The sequence below is a fragment of the Rosa chinensis genome, chromosome 5 (genome assembly GCF_002994745.2).
Source record: "Rosa chinensis cultivar Old Blush chromosome 5, RchiOBHm-V2, whole genome shotgun sequence".
NCBI classification, from domain to species: Eukaryota; Viridiplantae; Streptophyta; class Magnoliopsida; order Rosales; family Rosaceae; genus Rosa; species Rosa chinensis.
The window spans coordinates 74,076,175-74,083,947 of NC_037092.1; the positions used below are offsets into that span (position 1 = coordinate 74,076,175).

The 7,773-nt window shown below is 38.3% G+C and overlaps 1 long non-coding RNA gene across 1 annotated transcript; it reads right to left on the minus strand.

The window, feature by feature from the left end:
* Positions 1-1,030: 1,030 nt before the first annotated feature.
* LOC121053129 lies at positions 1,031-1,444 on the minus strand. Its single transcript, XR_005810849.1, has 3 exons — positions 1,316-1,444; positions 1,206-1,241; positions 1,031-1,123 (listed from the first exon to the last, which is right to left on the minus strand). It is a non-coding gene; the product is annotated as an uncharacterized LOC121053129 (long non-coding RNA).
* Between the last annotated feature and the right edge of the window lie 6,329 nt (positions 1,445-7,773).

Genomic DNA, 7,773 nt, shown 5'->3' on the forward strand with positions numbered 1-7,773 from the left:
AATGCAATGAAAGCTTCTTTACTCTTCCCTTTTATCATATGCTTGTAGCCCTGCATAATTGGTACAGCGAGTTAAAAATTGGTCTTTGGTTATCAAACATAAATAAAGTAAGAGACTCTCCCGGCCTGCTAGAATACAAACAAAAACTTTCAATCAATAGTTCCTATTTCTAGACATAGCTGACCGCCTCATTAGTTATCAAACATCTAATTGACTAATTTCCACTGAGAATGTATGTCAAAGCACATAAAAATTGTTAAAAAAATAATAGTTCTCCACAACCCACAAGTGAGAGTTTCTACTTCTCTACTGGAAATGAACAAAGTTAAGATATTACTTGAGTGTTTTGAATGAGCAAGCTAAAACTGCTATGAGGCACAACTTATTCGCAGAGGTGCTACTGTCCATTCCTTGGTTTGCTCTTCCTCGTCCTGCAATATAAGAGATCACAATCAAAACAAGAAAAAAAAAATAGCATACAGCAACTAGATTGTTACTGAGAAAGTTCGGTTCTTCATTGTGAAAATAAGAACTCAAAATATGCATAAAACAACATCTAGTCATTCTGACCCAACTCTAATCATTCTGACCCCAACATCTAATCATGCATAAAAATTGGGTTCTTCAAAATTGTGGGTAGTCATTCATCTTTGATTAACAGAGACAACCCAGAAGAGGGAAAGGCATAGGGATTTGATTAACTATAAAAAAAAATTCACTCTTTCAACTCTTGTCCAATAAATCAAAACACCAAATTTGAAAAAAAAAAAAAAAGGGAAAAAAAAGAGCCATAACCTTGATTCAAAAGCCATCGTTTCAGTCCATGCTCGATTGCAGATATATGTACGAGTTCTGAAGCATGAACAAACAAAGAAATAAAACTCAAACTTGTCAGATTTTCCGATCGCTCCATTTAAAACAGAAACTGAAAATTAACTAATCAAAAAGAGAAGACATGATGATTGCATATCAAAAACAGAAACAGATCATATTTACCTACCTCAAAAGGGCCATAAGAGCCTTATGCACAGCATCGCGCTCCACAAATCTAAAAAACATCAACAAATATAAACATCATATTCATATAAAACAGCCAATATACTCCTTGGTGCAGCTTCGGTACCTATTCAAACAAACAAACCAATTAATCGCAAAACTAAAACCAGAGTAGACATCAAGGAGTAAAAAACTAAAAGGATCAATACCTTCCTGAGCTATCAAATCCTCAGGCAACGAGTAATCTGCAGAGGAAGAGGAAGAAAGTGAGTCGATGTGATGGAATTTATGAACAAACGAAGCCTAGATTCATAATCACCTTAGATACATTCTGTTGGCCCTTCTCTCATATATGGGTTTGCAAGGCTGCAAGAATGCCCTTCTATCAAGAGGAAGACGAAGAAAGTGAGTCATAGGGAGAGGATCGAAAGATCGATGTGAGACTGTGAGTCGTGAATGATGAGGAGCGATGTGAGAAAAGTTTGGAGTGATGGAGAGAATGGAGGCACAGCGGCTGAGAAAGAGAGAAGTGTAGGTCTTTAATTAATGGGTTAGTCTGAATCTCAAATCTCAATCGTCTAACCTAGGTCATCTAGAAGGCTGGTCTCCACTCTCCAGATCCAATGGTAGGAAACGGCTACATTTCTGAAAAAAAAAAATATATATAATTTTATAATTTATATAATTTATATTAATTTACGCACCTATATTTATATATCGTACACTCCAAAGAGAAACTTTTATAAATTCAAACAAAATGGAAAAACCGACCGTTGCATGAGATTATTACAATAAATTATGAGTGTGGTAAAAAATTTAGCTAATTTCACCTTATTTTCGAATCCGATCGAATTGGTCAACTGTCGTCACTTGTATGTCTTCTTGGTTGACCGATGGCATGACGACCGCGAAATGTGTTTTTTTTTTTCCACATCACGTCTTTAAATATCCCATCGATGAATGTGCGTGTACATAAGATGAAAATTTTAATTTTAATTACAAAGACGTTGGCCTATACCAATTTGCCTCCTAAAATTGTATGACTTGTACATTGCATTGAAATTGTTGAGGTTCATTCTAAAGCAACCATGAAGTGAAAAATGAATTTAGAGAAACCAACCGCTCGATGGAGAGATTGTAATGTTTTATGGTGGTTGTAAAAAATTCAACAAATTTGGTCCTTGTTTCGAATTTGATCAACTAGGTCAAACTTAGTTACTCTTATAAACCTATATTTATATATCATACACTCCAAAGAGCAACCCCTATCAATTCAAAGAAAATGGAAAAACAGACCGGCCCATGAGATTATTACAATAAATTATGAGTGTGGTAAAAATTTTAGCCAATTTCACCATATTTTGAATCCGATCAAATTGGTCAACCGTCGTCACTTGTATGTCTTCTTGGTTGACGAATGGCTTGACGACGGCGAAATGTGTTTATTTTTTCACATCACGTCTTTAAATATCCCATCGATGGATGTGCATGTACATAAGATTAAAATTTCAATTTTAATTACAAAGACGTTGGCCTATACCAATTTGCCTCCTAAAGTTCTATGACTTGTACATTGCATTTAAATTGTTGAGGTTCATTCTAAAGCAATCATGAAGTGGAAAATGAATTTAGAGAAACCAACCGCTCGATGGAGAGATTATAATGTTTTATGGAGGTTGTAAAAAATCCAGCCAATTTGGTTCTCGTTTCGAATTCGATCAACAAGGTCAAACTTAGTTACTCTTATAAACCTATATTTATATATCATACACTCCAAAGAGCAACCCCTATCAATTCAAAGAAAATGGAAAAACCGACCGTTAGATGAGATTATTATAATAAATTATGAGTGTGGTAAAAAATTTAGCAAATTTCACCATATTTTCCAATCGCATTACCAATGCTCAACCGTAGTCATGATATGTAGAATATATATATATGCACATATTCTATATAGAAGTATAAGAACTTCCACACACACACACACATATATATAAACACACACACACACACACACACACACACACACACACACACATATATCTATATATGTATATCAGTATATATATATTTATTATGCGGTAATGCATATATATCTTATATATATATATATTTATATTTATATTTATAAACACACACACACACACACACACACATATTTATCTACAATATGAAACCCTAAACTCACCTTGAACTGAGCCTGCATATATTTTTTTTAGGGGAAAAACGAACTGATTAAATTGATCAATCAATGGGTACAATGGGAAGCAATAAAGCTTCTAATAACTGGAGGGACATGCCCACTCCAAGATAAATTGAAAGAAGAAAGTAGAGCAAGTTTAGCTAAGTTGTGGACAGCTGTATTGGCCTCAAGGTACACATGCCTCAAAGAAGATCCAACTAGCACCTGTAGAAAGGAGTTGATATCCTTGATAACACGACCCAAGGGTGAGGTTTCTTCACCCCCAGACTCAACAGAAGAGACTAATTGCCGACAATCTGTCTCAAAGAAAATGGGAGAAAGATGATACTGTACTGTTAGGGAGCAAGCAGCCCTGCAAGCCATGGCTTCTATAGCTTCAGGGGAGGTAACATAATTAACCTTGATGCATGCACCGCCAACAATGTCACCCAATGCATCACGTATAACCACTCCTATCCCACTAGATTTAGATAACAAATCAAAAGCACCATCACAATTGGCCTTTAGCCAGCCGGAAGAAGGCGGGGACCAACCTGGCCTAATCATCCCAGAAGTACTCCGAGTAGTAACCAAATGAGACTGAAACAACGTAAAGAAGGATCTGATCTGAAACTGCAAGTGGGTCAAAGAAACAAATTTATTTGACCGCACTCTCAGATTACGCTCCTTCCATACAAACCATCCAACAAACAGTAAAAGGGCCACATTCTTTTTAGAGAGAGCTTCAAAGCAAGATGCCAACCAAGTAACAATTGACGTACCTTCATTGCAATCAATATGTAGGACACCATGCAACTCAGGGAAGAAAGAGAGCAGATCCTTTACAAACTGACAATCCCTCATAATGCATGTGATTAATAGATTCATCCTGATCATTGCAAAACCAATAACCATCCTGGACTAAGACTCGTCTAGTACGTAGCTTAGCAGCTGTAGGAAGGACAGAAGAGCAAACTTTCCACCAATGAACTTTAACCTTACCAGGAATTTGAGCAAACCAAATCTGCTTCCAAAAAGAAGAAATATTAACTGGATTAGAAGTAGCTACCCCACTATCATGAAGCTCACTAAAAGCCAGAGCATAAGCGCTTTTAGTATAGAATCTTCCCCTCTTATCATAATGCCAAATAAGACGATCGGGTACATCACGCTGACTAAGAGATATAGAAAGAATAAAATCCACATCCTCAGGGGCAAAATACTGATTAACAAGAACCTGATTCCAAGTAAAACCTGGAAGTAACAAATCAGCAACCCTCTATGGGCCATCCACATGACAAATAATAGGAAGAAAAGTAGAGGGTCTTGGGATCCAAGGATCCTCCCATATCTTTACTGACTGTCCATTCCCTACCTGCCAGCGGACACCCCTCCTCAAAATATGTTTTGCTGTATGTATACCCCTCCAGCATGCAGAAGGTGATGAAGAAAGCTCACTAGACCAGAAGTCACCATTAGGGAAATACCTAGCTTGATACAATCGAGCCAAAAGAGAACCCGAATTACTAATTAACCTCCAACCCTGCTTTGACAAAAGAGCCAAATTATGTGCATGCAAATCCCGAAAACCCATTCCACCTGCCACTTTGGGTTGACATAATTGGTCCCAAGATAACCAATGAGTTTTCTGATTCTCACCCTTACTGCCCCACCAGAACTTAGCACACTTCTGATGCAGTGAATCACAAAAATGCTTAGGTAATAAGAAGCAACTCATAGTATATGAAGGAAGGGACTGAGCAACTACCCTTATAAGAAGATCCTTCCCTGCACTGCTCAGAAGTTTGCCTTGCCAACCTTCAAGCTTCTTGTTCAAACGCTCCTGTATGTAAGCAAAAGACTCAGTTTTATTTCTCCCCAAATAAATAGGTAGACCCAGATATTTGTCATGTTTGTCCACAATAACCACACCAAGTGAACCTGCAATCAGCTGCTGCAAAGAAGGGCACACCTTCTTACTAAAGACTATACTGCTTTTAGAGAAATTAACTTTCTAGCTCGAAGCTAACTCATAATCCAACAAGACATCCTGAATATGAAAACATTCCTCTAAATTAGCCTTTCCAAACAGAAGGCTACCATATGCAAATAAAAGGTGGTGGATAGTAGGAGCCCCTGAACAAATCTGAACCCCTTGAAGTTGCCCATGAGTAGCCTTATGCTCCAATAGAGCTTAAAACACTTCAGTACAAAGCAGGAATAGGTATGGTGATAACGGGTCACCTTGCCTCAAACCTTTGGTAGGTGCCAAGTAGCCACGAGGCTTCCCATTAATCAAAAAAGAATAACGCACAGACTTCACACACTGCATAATGACCTGTATCCAGGACTCATCAAATCCCAACCGAAATAAGACTGCCTCCAAGAAAACCCACTCCATGCGGTCATAAGCCTTACTCATGTCAAGCTTAAGAGACATCACTTCATCAGAACTGGAACGGTTATTATGAATGAAATGAGAAACCTCATTGGCAATAAGAGTATTGTTAGATATTAAACGCCCAGGAATAAAAGCACTCTGAAAAGGAGAAATAATCTGGGAGAGTATACCCTTCAATCTATTAGCGAACACCTTAGAGCAAATCTTATAGATGTCATTACACAGAGCGATGGGACTCAAATTTGACATGCAAGTAGGGTTTTTAACTTTTGGAATAAGACAAACATGTGTGTAATTAATCGAAGCAAGTAACTGACCAGAATGGAGCCAGCTCTGAACTGCACACACAACATCAGATCCAATAGTATCCCAATATTGCTGAAAAAATAAAGGAGGCATCCCATCCGGTCCAGGAGCCTTGGTGGGATACAACTGAAAGAGAGCAACTCTAATTTCAGTTGCCGTGTAAGGAGCACAAAGTTCATTTCCGGTGTGACCCTTGGCTAAACCAGTGCCACTACAGATTACATATGAGACAAATCAACCTCACCTGCCCTGAACATCGAACCAAAATAATCCATAACCACAACCTCAATACCCCCCTCCGTGGACTGCCATACCCCCTGGTTATAAAAGAGCCCAAGAAAACGATTTTTTGCTTGTCGATAGGACGCCTTCCTGTGGAAAAACTTAGTATTACGATCACTTTCAGCTAGCCAAGTAATCTTCGCCCTTTGCTTCCAGTAATCATGCTCCTGCGCAAGCAGACCTTCCAATTTTGAGGACAAAGACAAACTCTCCTATTGGTTAGATTCTGAAGCAGGTAAATCAAGAAGAACCTGGAGTCTGCCACGCAAGAACTCAATCTCCCTGCGTCTACATCCAAAAGTATTTCTCTGCCAATCATTAAGGGAGAAACGCGTATGCATAATCTTCTGAGAAACTTGTAACATAGGTTGGTTCTGTGGCTCACACACCCAACCAGATTTCATTACCTCTGCACAAGCTTCATGCCTTACCTAGAAGCTCTAAAAACAGAAGCACTTTTGCCGACGCTGAATAGTGGCTAGGGGAGATCGATGCACTCCCAAAAGGATGGGAACATGGTCCCCATGAATATGTTTGAGACTGAACATATTCGCATCTCAACCGTTCAGTTTCTAGATACTAATGTATATATCATCTCTGCAAAATTTCAGCCAAATTGATGGTCATTAAGGTATCTAACTCGCTTAAAAAATGGACGAACTGAATCTGTCCAATCTGACCCGTACTAGTTTTAAAGCAGTTATCAATGCCTTAACGACCATCAATTTGGCTGAAATTTTGCAGAGATGATCTATACATTAGTACCTAGAAACTGAACGGTGAGATGTAGATATGCGATCGAAAAGTGACCCTAAACCCTGACATCGCTCTGGATATGATCTGTATATATATTATAATATAATAGTTTACGGGCTGTTACGGGCCAGGCCGGGTTTTTGCTGGCTTTTTGACCGGTCGGGCTGGGCTTATGGCCCTGCGGGCCTGCGAGCCTCCATCGGCCCACTTGATCCGCGAGCTTTTTGATGAGGCCTATGATGAACACTTTGACGCTCATGTCAAGTCGAGGTACTGATCGATTCAATCTCTGAATTAACAAGCAGATAATTTCAATCACAAACCCAGACCCAAAGCCGTTGCAGTAGATCACCAAAGATGAAAAAGCTTTGCTAATCAACATCAAAAAGACAACAAAGCAATCAAAACTTGACCAATTACCCAAATCAATGTTAATGTCTTAGCTGAACATGTCAAATTAAAACTGAAAGTAGCAAAGGCAAAGTACTATTTGGTCTAGTGGCATAGTCTCTTCTTTATAAGTGAAAGGTTGTGAGTTCGACTCACGAGACTAGTTGTAGCATTTGAGTTGTTTATCTAATAAAAAAAACTTATTAATTTAAAAAAAAAAAACAATAAAAAGCAAAGGTAGAGAGACAGCCATAGAATCAAATCCAAAAAGCATCAAATTTCATGAAAAGAAACAAAATCTAAAATTTACTTCTCTACCAATACAATGTCTGATTTACCTCAATGATGTCACACCCAGAATTTAAACCAATCATCATCGAAGAAGACAGAAATAACCATACAGGCTTCTGGTAGAAGTGGAAAAGTAAAAGACCTAGAAACTCCTTCCGCTTGGAGAAGA